Source organism: Microtus ochrogaster, chromosome 15 (assembly GCF_000317375.1).
Source record: "Microtus ochrogaster isolate Prairie Vole_2 chromosome 15, MicOch1.0, whole genome shotgun sequence".
NCBI lineage: Eukaryota > Metazoa > Chordata > Mammalia > Rodentia > Cricetidae > Microtus > Microtus ochrogaster.
Genome location: NC_022017.1, coordinates 13,728,110 through 13,742,231, shown reverse-complemented (window position 1 = coordinate 13,742,231; position 14,122 = coordinate 13,728,110). Strand labels below are relative to the sequence as shown.

General features: G+C 51.0%; 1 protein-coding gene across 1 annotated transcript in view; it reads left to right on the top strand.

Annotated features, from left to right (window-relative positions):
* Positions 1 to 14,122, top strand: part of Mgat3 (mannosyl (beta-1,4-)-glycoprotein beta-1,4-N-acetylglucosaminyltransferase) — a 46,329-nt gene continuing 32,207 nt past the window's right edge. Inside the window, exon 1 of the mRNA XM_005354179.3 lies at positions 1 to 72. The gene's annotated coding sequence lies outside the window, so the exon portion shown is untranslated. The remainder of the gene's footprint in view (positions 73 to 14,122) is intronic.

Below are 14,122 nucleotides of genomic sequence, written 5' to 3'. Positions count from 1 at the left end.
GGGGCCCCGGGGGCCGCGGAGCCGCCGCCGCCGCTGCTGCTGCCGCCGCTGCTAAGACCCAGCGGGCGATGGGTGAGTTGACCCTGCAGCCAGGGACCCGCGTCGCAACCCTGCATCCCCCGCGCCCCAGGCCTCGCCTCCGGATCCTCACCACCGCCCCCCGCGAGCGTCCCGCAACCCCGGAGCGGGGGGCCTGGAGCTGAGGAGGGGCGGGATGTGGAGGGGGGCTGCTTAACCGGTGCCCCCTGCCCCACCCGCGTGCTCTCCGCAGCTTTCCATGGCCGCAGGGCAGAGCCTGGCGCGGAGACCCCCTCCCCTGACTGGACTGGGGGTGGGGTGGGGGCGTCCCAAGGCGCGGGGCTCCAGCCACGCTTTGTGCGCCGCGCTCTCCCTTCCACCTCCGGCGCGGCTTGGGGCTGGGGGCGCGAGGCCTCAGTTCTTGCCTTCCCCACCCCCGACCCTGGGTTGCTGCGGTGTCTGGCCGAGGCCCAGGCGCGGTCCAGGGTGCTGGGCGGGTGCGGGGGCTGTGACTACAGCTGCCTTAGTGGGGAGCAGGCAAAAGCGAACGGTGAGAGAGCTCCCCCCCCCCCGCGCCTTTTACTGGGGAGGGGGGCTCCCTCTCTTTGCACTGCACTGCCCAGGGCGGAGGAGGGCTCCTGACTGGGGGAGGGCGCTATAAATATCTGCAAATAGTTCTGGAACCGGTGGTGGGGAGGGGAGCTTGCTTGGTTGTGCTTGTTGCGGGGGGGGGGGGCTGCTTGAGCTGGGGCGCAGCAAGCAGAGATGCTGTGCCCCAGTCCGCTCTGATGGCCTGAGATCTGATATTTCTCCCTACCCTATAGAACAAGCGAGAAGGGGGATGAAGGCAGGAGCATTTTCTTACTGGGACTCTTCTATGGTCCTCTATCATCCCTGGGACATGGGTCCAGATAGACCTTCATAGGGGATTGGCCTGTCACCTGGAGGGACACAGTTATTAAAGGTCCAGGCACTGAGCCAAGCACGAGGATGGCAGGGAGAGCAAGGAAAGGCTCTCTCCCTCCCTCCAGGAGCTGACAACTCCAGAGTTAGTGCTACCCAATGCTAAGGAGATAGGCAGGGGCCCTGGGAAAGTTGGAGAGGGGCTCTCTGCCCTAGGGAGACAGCACCTATTGGAATAGAGGAGGGGAAGGTGGGAGAGTTCCCAGGACTGAGAACTAGCAAGAGCAAGGGCCTAGAGGTGTGACTCCCAGTGTGATGAGAGATGGGGTGCAGGATGGTGGGAACTGGAGCACCATGAGAAATGAGCTAGCGAGTGAGAGGGACTGGAGAGGGAAGCCAAGGCTTCAGGACAGGAGGGCCAGATGGAGAAGAGGTGGAAGGTCACACCAGGAAGCTGGTACTGGCTCTCGAGGGCCACAGGGAGCTGTCGTTGGCAGCAAAAGCTTCAGTTGCCTCCTTAGAGAATCTGTGTGTCCTGTGCTGGGGCTACTCACTGCCTATCAGTTAGCTGTAATAACAGTTCTGCCGAAATAGCTGCCTCACTTCAGGAAGTCCGTGTTCTGAGCCTCAGTTTCCACCTCTGTCTAGTGGAGAGAATCCCCACCACCACCACCACCACCACCAGGATTTTGGAGAGGATTGAAAGTGACGAGGCATGTAGGATGCCTGGCACCTGAAATGTATTGGGAAATCGCTGCTGGCTGCTGCGTTGGTATTATTACCTGTAAAATGAGGCCATCTCATGCCAGCTGGCCGCGAGGCCAGTTTCATGGGGAGGGCAGGCTGTGCTGAGCATCATGGGAGGGCCGATGTGGAAGGGGGGGGTCTACAGATAGTCTTCTGGTCCCTCTGGGTACCCCCACTGTGGTGAGGAATGACTGGCAGGCAGGGGGTCTACAGATAGTCTTCTGGTCCGTCTGGGTGGCCCCACTGTGCATCTCTTCTCCCAACAAGAGACTTGAGGTGTATCGACCGCTCTGTTCCTTGCATGCAAATGATCTTTATTCCTCATACTGTACGATCCTTTTCCTCTTCCTCAAGCCAGGTCTGACTTTCCACATGCAGACCCAGCCTTCCTTCTAGAAGTTTCTTCAGACATTCAGGCCAAGAAACATGTTCAGGTGGGGGGTAGGGATGAGAGATAGGCCTTCTTAGATTAACATCTAACTGGGCATTAGGTCCCATTGGGCACCTCCTATCTGCCCAGTCCTGTGCTGGCTGTAACCCAGGCATAATCACCTAAAGTAGACTCTCGATCCAGCAGCCAGGTTCAGATCCTGGCTCTGCCACTTGTTGATTTGTGACTGTATCTCTGACCTCAGTTTCCCTGTCTCTAAAATGGGACAATGCGTATGTTATTATCTGAGCAGCTTAGTATGATTTCTTCTGGGCATTTATGTCCTCTTAGAGTGAGCCTTGGAAGCTGTGCAGTCTGTTCCAGCACATTGGTTGTGCACGTTCCTGTAGTCAGGGGCCTGCCTTTCTGTCTCATCACTCAGGCAGGGGAGATGGGTATGCTTACATCTGGCTGTCTGGTAAATAAAACCCCTGGTGATGAGTGTTGGCGTAAACCTTCTCAGCCCTGGTTTACAGGAGCTCTGAATGGAGGCGGTACACAACCATCTTCAACACCTAGGCAGACTTTCAGGAGATGTCTAATAATGACGGTTGATGAAAGAGAAGAGGACCCAGGGGCTGTTGATGAGATGAACCTGATGAGCCCGGCAGTGCCGTAGGTGATAGCTTTATCAGAAGGCATTGGACAGGCCTCTGGGCTGGAGGCAGAAATTCACCCTAAAGAGCCTGATCTGCAATGGAAAAGTAGATGGCAGGGCAAAGAGACCACCCTCCCCTGCCAATCACTGAGCCTGCCTCTCTTCTGTTCTAACTTCACTCACTCACGAGGGTTCCCTTCAGTCTTGGCCTGGCCACTCTCTTGTTTCGTTTTACATATAGGTCCGTCTGAACCCCCACACTCTAACCAGCAAGCTTAGAGATGGGCTTCAAACAGCCCGGCTTTCATCCCTTACCACCCCTTCCTGCCCATCAGCAGCTTCTACATGCATCTTCTTCACAATGCCAACTCTCAATCTCAGGCCAGGTCAGCCCCCTCCCCACTGCTGATGCCAGTGTCCACAGATGTGCATATCTTCCCATGGGAATTTGTATGAAGTATGAAGTACTCATGTTGGTGGGCATGCATGTATGCATACATGTAAAGACTACAGGTTGACATTGTGTGTCTTCCCCAACACCCCCCCCACTTTATTTCATTTTAATATTTATTGCTGGGAAGTAGTGGCGCATGCCTTTAATCCCAGCACTCCGGAGGCAGAGGCAGGAGGATCTCTGTGAGTTCAACGCCAGCCTGGTCTACAGAGCAAAACCAGAACAGTCAAGGCTACACAGACACAGAGAAACCCTCCTCAGAAAAACCAACAAATAATAAATAAATAAATAAAAGTTTTACTTTATGTGTAATGCCTACATGTATGTCTGTGCACCATATGTGTGCCTGTTGCTCCCAGAGGCCAGAAGAAAGGAACTGGAATTACAGATGTTTGGGAGCTGCCACGTGAGTGCTGGGAACCAAACAGCAGTCAGTGCTCATAACTGCTGAACCCCTTACTCCAGCCCCAGCCAGCTTTTGAGATAGTTTCTCCTTGAACTTGGAGTTACTGACTTGCCACAGGCATTCCTGCCTCCCCAGTGTTAGGATCACACTAGGATTACAGCAGTGTGTGTGCTCTGTGTGTTTCCGTTTTTTGTTTGTTTTTCTATTTTTTTTAATAATGTGGGTACTAGGTTTTGGACTGGTCCTCATACTGGGCTGGCGATTACTTTACTAACAAAGCTACCTCAGCCGCTGGCCATGAAAATGTTAATTACGTATATGTAGGTGTACGTAGCAACCCATTCCAGGAGTATCACAGAAGTCCCCTATGCAGAGGGGGACAGTGAGGTGCAACTTTTTGTTCCCATTGATTTGCCCTTGTTCTCATTGCTTGAGCTTCACAGTGTCAGGAAAACCCACGTGAGTCCTGGTTCTGCCGTTGATCTACAGAGCAGGTGCCTCTTGCCTTGACATGTTTGCGTGCGGATTCTTTTCAGTTCTACTTCTGTGTACATGTCTGTATCTCTGTAAATGTGTGTGCAGGTGTCTGAGGAGGTCAGCGGAAGGTGTCAGATTCCTTGAAGCTGGAGTAACAGGCATTTCTGAGCTGCTTTGATGTGGCTGCTGGGAACTAAACTTGGGTCTCTGGAAGAGCAGCAAGTGTTCCTAACCACTGAGCCATCTCTCCAGTCTTGCTTTTATGAGACGGGGCTTCTCTGTGTAGCTTTGGAGGAGCTTGTCCTGGAACTCGTTCTGTAGACCAGGCTGGCCTTGAACTCACAGAGGCCCACCTGCCTCTGCGTCCCAAGTGCAGGGATTAAAGGCGAGCGCCACCACCGCCCATCTTGTTGTGTGTTTCAGTAGTCAGTCAACAAGAGATATACCGAGGCAGCCTTTGGTCAACGTGGTAAAAGCGAATGAACAAATGAATACATAAATGAACGGTTCGTGGCCCGGTCCTCAATGTTCTGACCTTTTCTCTCCGTTCTGCATCCCCGATGGAGACCCTCACCTCCCAGGGTCTGCATTCCTGATGGAGAAAACTGACCTCCCAGAGGCTAGCTTCACCATATAGAGAGATGGTCACAGGGACCCTGTTATTGTCCCCATCTCTCAGAAGGAGACAAGGGAGGGGTTTGATTGTCCATGACCTCTCCTGTGGTCTAGTGTGGTGCAGAAAAGGGGCCCCTCAGCCTTGTCCATATCTAGAAAGTTTACAGGATTCCAAAATAACCTTGCTTGTGCTGCCTCAAGTGGCAGTGCCTCTGCCGGCTCACTCGTTCCATCGGTTCTACAAACATAAAACTGAAGCGATCGAGACCTTTCACGTACCTACTCACTCATTGTTTCGTGAACCTAGAGGTTAAATGTCACCAAAGTTTGGCTCCCTCTAAAGTGGAATCCTCAGTGAGGAGGAAGAAGGCCTGGGCGGCCTGTGTAGCCTTCCTGCTGTCCTGTCTCTCCCAGCATAGAACTTTCCAAAGGCAGCAGCAGAACTGAGGGGTTTATTTTTATTTATTTATATATTTTTAAAAGATTTATTTATTTATTATGTATACACCATTCCTTCCATGTTTGCTTGCATGCCAGAAGAGGGCACCAGATGTCACTATAGATGGCTGTGAGCCACCATGTGGGTGCTGGGAATTGAACTCAGGACCTCTGGAAGAGCAGTCAGTGCTCTTAACCTCTGAGCCATCTCGTGGACTCAAGAGTTTCTGGCTGGCAGAGACCCCCAGATGAGTGGCCACCTAGCTGTACCTCCCGGTTAATGACTTGCTCCTGTTCATGGGACGCTTCCCCACTGCCTGAGAGCCAGGTGCTTCACGTGTGTTCAGTGTGACAGCGTCATAATGCCTGGGCGTAGGCATGAGTGTTATTCCCGTGGGGCAGTATGGGCTGCCCGGAATGAAGGCTCCCAGCCAGGAAGTGGTAGGATTTGGGTTGCATTCCATTTGTAGGGACTATTTGTCTAGTTCCTTGAGTCCTCTTGATCTTCCAGACCTGTCCCTTCTCTCCCTGTGGTTCCCAAGGGCCTGCACGAACCTTCCCCGAAAAGGTGACCACAGAGCCTCCAGGCTACTCTCCCTCTGACGCCAGCGCTTGCTTTTCTCAGTGCTCCACATCTGTCTCTGGCTCCTCCTGCCAGTGTGGGCAACATACTTCCCAGGCCCTACCTGGCTGTTTACTAGGGTTCCTCTGTGGCAGAGCTGGGAACCCACAAAAGAATGTAGCGGTGGGACATGGTGATGAGGATGTTTAATTCCAGCACTCAGAAGGCAGAGACAGGTGGATCTCAGTGAGCTCCAGGCTAGCCTGGTCTACACAGCAAGTTTCAGGCTAGCCAAGGTTGCATAATAAGACCTTCTCTCAAAAGCAAACAAAATAAAAGTTTGATTACACTCATGTATGTGTGTGTGTGTGTGTGTGTGTGTGTGTGTGTGTGTGTGTATGACAGAGGACATTTGGGGTCAGTTCTCTCCTGCTATGTGGGTTCTGGGGACTCAGGTCATCAGACTCAGTGACAGATGCCTTTATCTACTGAGCTGTCTTGCTGGCCCTATCTAAAACTTTTGTTTCTAGGGATAGAAATCAGGGCCCTGCGTTTGCTAGCTAAGCGCCCTACCATCAAGCTACCTTACTGGCCCACAGAGCTTTAAAAATGCTGTCGTGAAGATCGGCTGCGGACTCCCATGAAGTCCAGGTTGCCTCACGATGTCTCTGGCCCTCTTGCTTGTTCTTGGTCTCTGTTCCCTGTCACTTGGGCCTTCATTCACCATGCTATTCTTGGACCTTCTTGCCTCTGTGGAGGCTGATCCCCGAGCCTGCCTATACTGCGGGCAGATCCCGGTGGTCAGAGCATTGTGGCAGCGGAATGGGGATGGCCACAACGAAAGGGCCACAAGGAGAGCTGTAGAGGATGGAAGGGGCTGGCACTAAGTCTCACAGGCGGAAGGCATTCAATAAGTATTCTTTAAACATTTATTGAATGTGATTGCAAGGACAGCCAGTGAGGGCCATTTCCGGAAAGGATACAACATGACTGGCATGGGTAAAAGGTCTAGAAGGTGTTCCTGACCACAACCCAGTGAGGAGGTTTGTAGAGTTGCCTCCTGTCTCCAGCTCGGACCTAGACACCCCCCTCCCCAAAGAATACAGTGGGCAGATGATAATAAAACAACATGAGATTTAAATGAAACCAATTTAATTCTCAGTGGGATGCCAGCCAGGAGTGGATACAGCTCTGAGAATGTACAGCTCTAGGCTCTCAAAGGCCTCAGGATGCCAAGCAAGAGCAGCTTTGGAAGACCCCCAGAAGGGCAGGTCTTTGAGGTGATGGGTAGTCTCGACACCTGGAAGCTGGAAACTGCCTCTGTCTCAGAGGTTGTGGTGGTTTGGATAAGAACGGCTCCCCTAGGCTCATATATTTGAATGCTTAGTCATCAGGGGGTGGCCCTACTTGAGAAGGATTAGGAGGGGTGACCTTGTTGGAAGAAGTGTGTCCCTGAGGTGGTTGAGGTTTGAAATTTTGAAGCTTCAAAAGCCCAAGCCAGGCCCAATTGTACTCTCTCTTCCTGCTGCGTGTGGACCAGGATGTAGAACTCTCGGCGATTTTTGCAGCATCGTGTCTGCCCGTGTGCCACCATTCTCCCCAGCATGTTGATAATGGACCAAATTACCCCTGAAACTGTAAGCAAATCACCAATTAAATGCTTTTTTGTGGGGAGGGGAGTTTGAGGCAGGATTTTCTTCTGTAGCCCTGGCTATTCTGGAACTTGCTCTGCAGACCAGGCTGGCCTCAAACTCAGAGATCTGCTTGCCTATTCTTCTCTAGTGCTGGGATTAAAGGCATGCAGCAGCATCCCCAGCTTTAATGCTGGCTTTTATAACAGTTGCCGTGGTCATAGTGTCTCTTCACAGCGATAGACGTAACAGAAGACCTTCAAGATAGTAGAGTCTGTCGGTCTTCAGCAGCCTCAGGTTGAGTCTGGAGGCTCTCTGGAGCCTCTCTGCCTGAGGTTTAAAAATAATTCTCTCTTCCTCTTCTGTGTAATGCTAATGTATTCTTTAGGAAGCCCAAACTTACAGATCATTATCTGAGTTCCCTTGGTTTAATGTATGGTATGCAAATAGGTTGAAAATAGGGTCAAGGCTGGAGAGATGACTCGGGTTAAGAGCACTGGGTGCTCTTCCAGATGTCCTGAGTTCAATTCCCAGCAACCACATGGTGGCTCACAGCCATCTGTAATGAGATCTGGTGTCCTCTTCTGGTCTGCAGGCATACATGCAGGTAGAACACTGTATACATAATAAATAAATAAATACATATTTTTTTATTTTTCTTTATTTTTTTGTTTTTCGAGACAGGGTTTCTCTGTAGCTTTGGAGCCTGTCCTGGAACTCCCTTTGTAGACCAGGCTGGCCTCGAACTCATAGAGATCCGCCTGCCTCTGCCTCCCGAGTGCTGGGATTAAAGGCGTGCGCCACCATCGCCCGGCAATAATATTTTTTAAAAAGAGAGAAAAATAGGATCAATCAGAGAGAAGCAATTAAGCTTGATGGTGGAAGCATATGAATTCGAGGCCAACATGGTCTACACAGCAAGCTCCAGGACAGCCAGGACTATTTATTTAACAGAGAAACCCTGAATTGAAACACTGAAGGGAAAAAAAAAAAAAAAGATTTCTGGGCTCAAGCCAGCCTGGTCACTGACAGACTTGTCATAGACCTCCGTATGGGCTAGGACCTACCACTAACACCAAGTATTGTGAACCTGAGTGGTTATAACTCATATCTGTATTTCTAACAGGACCAAGATAACTAGAGTCTTATTTTTTACTTACTGATGAATTTGTTTATACAGTCTTACACTGTGGCCAGGCTGGTCTGGAAATGACTGTGTAGCTCAGGTTGGCTTCATACCAATCCCAATCTTCCTGCTTCAGCTTCCTTGTTCTGGAATTTACAGGTGTGCGCTAACATGCCCTCTTCTGGGCTCTCTTTTTCTTTTGTAGTACTGGGTGTGGAACTCGGGGCCTTGTTTGTGTGAGGCAAGTACTTTGGTATCAGCGCTGTATTTCTTTGTCTTTATTGTTCATTTATTTTTTTTTAGATTTATTTTTGAAAGTTTTTTTTCTTAGATTTATTTATTTTATATGTATGAGTGTTTTGTTTGCATGCATGTATGTGTATCATGTGTTTGCCTCGTGTCCATGGAGATCAGAAGCGCTGAACCCAGGTCTTCTGCAAGAGCAAGTGCTCTTACCCATTGAACCATCTCCCCAGCCCCTATATTTTATATATACATATATTTGGATTTTCGAGACAGGGTTTCTCAGTGTATCCCTGGCCATCCTAGAACTCACTCGTAGGCCAGGCTGGCCTCAAACTGAGAGATTCACCTCCCTCTGTCTCCCAAGCCCTGGGCCTAAAGGATTAAAGGCATCCATCGCAATGCCTGGCTTCTTTTTTAATTATTTGTATGCATGGGTGTTTGTAGACATGAGTGCAAGTGTCTGACGAGGTCAGAAAAGGGGGTTGGGTTCCTGGGGGCTGTTTGATGTGTGTGCTGGGAACAGCATGGGATCCCAACTGCAGAGCCGTGTCTCGGGCCATCATTGCATGTCTTTCTGAGCTGTGTCGCTGTTGGACCTCTGGAGTCCCAGGCAGTGGTGCCAGGATAGCTGTCATGTTGCTACGTAGAAACTGAGCCTCCAGCTAGAACAGTCACACGAACAGGGAGAGGTCCTGCAGAAAGCCTGCAGAATAGGCCATGAGCATGCTGTTCTTCTTGCGGCTTCAAAGCATTCCACAGTGGGTAGGAAGGGACAGCTCCGCTTCCTGACTTGTCACGGCCTGCATTCAGTCCCCCGCCATACTGCACATTCCCAGTGAGCTGGATGTGAGCTGGAATATGACTGGCGTGGAAGAGGTCACGGGAACAGTTTTGTAGAATGACCAAAGGACTCTGTGATGGGGTGCAGCCATGGGTGGAAAGTGCACTCCAGAGCTCACACCTCCATGCCAGGGACTCTAGAAAGCAGGCATCCAAGAGCCTGGTGACTTGTACCCACTGCTGGGGAGAAAGTGACAGAAGCTGTGGTGCCCAGGCCCGTGCTTCAGAGCCTAATGGTGTGCCTCATGTTCTTGGGGTGAGCGCACTCATCTCAGAAATTCAGGAGCTGAGCAGGGTAGTGGTGGCGCATGCCTTTAGTTTCAGAATGCAGGAGGTAGAGGTGGTGGATTTTTTTTAGTTCAAGGCTAGCCTGGTCTACCTAGAGCATTCCAGGACAGCCAGGGCTGTTACACAGACAGAGAAACCCTGTCTCAAGAAAAAAAAATCCCTGCTGGCTTTGTCCCTTTGTCCGTTCCACCTCTTTTCGGTATTCTTTGTTCATTTGTCATTGAGGCTCCTACCGAATGCCAGGTCTGATCCCCAGGGGCAGCAAGGATGGGCCTCTATTGCCAAGGCTTTGGTCTGTCTGGCCCATGGGATAGGTAGGGCAGACGCGCTAAGAGCATTGTGCAGTGAGGAGCCTGGTGGAAGCACTGTTGGAACAAATAAGAGGATTGGTCGGAACTGGAGGTGGGGAGGGCCAGCAACACGGCTCGTCTTGGGTCCCATGTGAGAGAGCAATGGGGCAGACTTTCTGGCTCAGCTTCTGAAAGTACAGGAAGAGTGAAGTGGAGTCCAGGCTGACCTTAAACTTGCTATGTGACTTTGGACTCCTGATCCTCCTGCCTCCGCCTCTCACAGTTACTGGGTTATGTAAGCACTTGTATGCCGCCTTTTAGTACTCGTGGAGTCTTCCAGGTGAGAAAGTTAAATAATTGATGTGGCAAGAATTAGCTGGGTGGTGGCCCCTAAAGCCCTTGTGTGATAGCCCTGAGTTTTGTAAAAATAAATATTAAAAAAAAATCTATCTGTCTGTCTGTCTATCTATCTATCTATTTGGTTTTTTGAGACAGGGTTTCTCTGTGTAACAGTCCTGGCTGTCCTGGAACTTGCTTGGTAGACCAGGCTGGCCTCAAACTCACAGAGAGACGCCTGTCTCTGCCTCCAGAGTGCTGAGATCAAAGGCATGTGCCACCACCACCCAGCAAGATTTACTTACTTTACATTATCTGCAGAAGAGGGTGTCAGATCGCCCAGGAGAGGGAGTTATAGGCCATTGTGAGTTGCCCAGCAGGGATTCTGAGAACTAAACTTGGCTCCTCTGCAAGATCAGTATGTGCTCTCAACTCCTGAGCTATCTCTCCAGCTCCATCCATTTCCTTTGATGATGGATGGCCTCTTGTGTTCCCAGAGGAGGCAATTAGATCCTAACCCAAGGTTTCTATTGCCGAAGGGTCCAATCTGCCTCTGCTGTGGCGTGACTGCCCCCTAGTCCTTGCTGACACTCAGAAATACCCTCCTGTAATATTTTTTTTTAATTTTTTTTTAAAGTTTTTATTTATTATGTATACAGCGTTCTGTCTGCACACCAGAAGAGGGCACCAGATCTCATTACAGATGGTTGTGAGCCACCATGTGGTTGCTGGAATTGAACTCAGGACCTTTGGAAGAACAGTCAGTGCTCTTAACCTCTGAGCCATCTCTCCAGCCCCCTACCCTCCCGTAATATTGAGTCACTCTAGCGTCCTGGGTCTGCCCTATCATCCTTAGAGGCTCTGACAGCTTGGGAAACTACTTAGCTATAGTTTTCATTCATTGGACTAGAAAGTGTGTGTGGAATTGGTACCGTATCTGCAAGAACACCCGCTGTTAGATTCTACACGGCTGTCTACCAGACAGGCCTGTCTCTCAGGAGAGCCCCAGGCAGAGAGCAGAGCTGGGCTGAATGGCCTAGAGTATTTGGGAAGGAGGAAGAAGAGTGCCAGCAGGCTGCAGGAAGCTCAGAACATAGTGAGGCCCAGAGCCTGCAGCTAACACTTGCTCTGTAGGGACCGTGTTCCTTCTGATGCTCAGGTTCCTAGACACAGGGACACTGCAGGCTTGTCACCAGCTCTGTCCTCCCAGTTCGAGACTATTCTTTCACACAATGGCAGCAGCGGTGTGGGCACAGTGAGGAGCATTCTAAGACTCCTGTTCTAGCCGTTCCTCCTGATTTTCCACATTCTTCATCGGCCAGCAGAATAACGATCCACGACAGGCAAGAAGGAAATTCAGCTCAACCTGAAGTAGTTATTTATCTGGGCTGATTCAAACTTCTAGACTTTGACACTGGGCAGTTTATTATAGTCATATTTAAGTATAGTACAAGTTGGAACAAAGTTTCCTGGTTAATGGTTTCCCTGCACTCAAGGAGGCACAATGACATTGAAACTTAAAGTACGTGTCACTTCTTCTAAGATGGGTTCTAGGCCTCGAGAGGGATGTGCTGTGGTCTTGGTCATGCAGATAGTGTAGAGGTCTTTTGGGCCACCTCCAGTCCTGCTTGTGGCCTGGCCATAAAGATATTGTAAACCCCCAGGTTATTATTAGTCACCTCTGTCCCCAGCCTTCTAGGTGAAAGTAGATTATATATCCTCCCCATTAAAGCTTCCTGTTTTCTTTAGTGCTTATCTGAAGGCAGAGACTTTTATGTTTCCCACACCCAATGGCTCCTCCCAGTCCCGTGTGGCTCCCTCTGTACACTGAAGGCCGAAGTCTTTCCTTTTGTCTCCCTTCCACCCCACTGTCCCTCATTCTGGAAGAGAACCATAGGGAAGCCACTTCTCCAGGGGCTCTGGAGCCTGAGGTGGCATAGCAGGCAACTCTAGGACCTTGATTGTTCTTCTGAGCCGCAAACCAGACCTGAGAGCACGATACTGCCAGAAACTTCAGGTGTGTGGCTTTGAAGAGGGCCATTTATTCACGCAGCAGACTGCGGTTCATTACTTCCCCTCTGTGTCTGCTTGTGCTTGGGGCTGGGGCCGCAGGTCATGGGTCAGCACAGCAGGGTTAGATGCCCCAGCTCTAGCAGGCAGGCCAAACTATGGGACAGGTGCGAGGAGGGAGATTACCTGGGGAATCTGCAGCCTCCCACCATGTTTGCACTTTATCCAAAGGGCACTGGGTCCAAGAAAGATAAGAGCGGACTTCCTATAGTCCTGACTCCCTCAGAGAAGCTGTCCCTCAGACAGCTGTCATTGTCATGGTGTCTGCTAATTGCCGATCAAGGGTCAGAGATTAGTGTCGGCCTGACTGGTTCCTGGAGACCTGGTTAGCAGTCCCTCAGAGAGTCCTGGGTGAGTGCTTGAATAAGAGAAAGAAAAGGAAGACATGGCTGTTCCCTGGTGTGGTAGAGGAGGTTTGTTGTAGATTTGAAGAAGACCCTGGCCGGAGGCATCTGGGAGAGCGCAGACTGAACACGACCAGCAAAACTGAGCCGGCCGGGTATGTGAGGAGAAGCAGGGATGGGGAGAGGAAGAGAGAAGAAGCTGGAACCTTGGCCAAATGGGCCAAAAAAAAGGCTTGTAACCAAAATGGCTGGGTTAATAGGGAAGAGCCTCTGGGGACGGGCAGCTGAGCCCCTGGGCTGGAGAAGCTTAAGGTGGGGGGTGGGGTCTACCAGCCAGGGGGACCCTGTAACAGGTAGAGATTGAAAGATGCTGGGAAAACTTAGCAGCCAGGTTAGGTGGAAGGTTTTTTGTGTGGGTTTGTTTTGTTTTGTAATTCCCTGCAGGCCATCGGACAGAGGAGGGGAGATAGATAGTCAAGGAGGTTGGTTGTGGAATGGAAGGGACTGCAGACCTGGTGTGTGTGTGGCAGTCATCTCACTGAGTGGTCCTAGAAGAAAAGATAGCAGGGCATAAAGAAGTTGCCCAAGCCTCCTTTGGTACCAGGCATGGGTCATAGGTTATCGGCTTCTTTGTCAGAATAACCCTTCCAAAGCACTTTGCAGCTTGCTCGCAGAGGTTAAATGACCCACAGCCATGCTTACTTCCTTCTTATTGCTGGGCCCAGGGCACTCTGTCAGCTCTGCAGCTTGCTCCCCCATAGCCCAACTGGCTGTCAGGCTCCTACCGCTTGCCTGCCATACAGATGGGCCTGTGCCCATGGGAACGTCTACCCTAACACCTGTTCCTCGGCCTGTACATTGTCCCACCTCTATCTACATCACAAGGACAATGCTAGGAACAAAGCTGCCTTGCAAGGGGCTTGACTCCATTAGCAGAGAGGTCCTAAGAGGACAGCGGAGGGGTACGGAGCACCCCCTCCTTCCTCCAGCCCTCTGGGCTAGAGATGAAGCTAAAGTGGCCCCTTTGTACATTGTTCTTGAAGGTCTGGAGCATGGTGGGAGGGGCTGGCAGTGCTGGGACAAGACTGCTGATCTCAGCAGTGGGGGTTGAGGGGATTTTCTGGGGAGGGGGAAGGTGATGGAATTTTCATGGCACTGAAGTCAGGGAGGGTGTTCCATCAGGTTTGAGCACTTAGTGTCTCTGGGCCTGTCCCCTGAGTAGCACTTATCCCTGTGGATGTGAGCCGTTCCCCAGGGTTCCTTGGGTCTTTGGACTGCCCAGTTCCAGGCCTGAGCAGCTGTT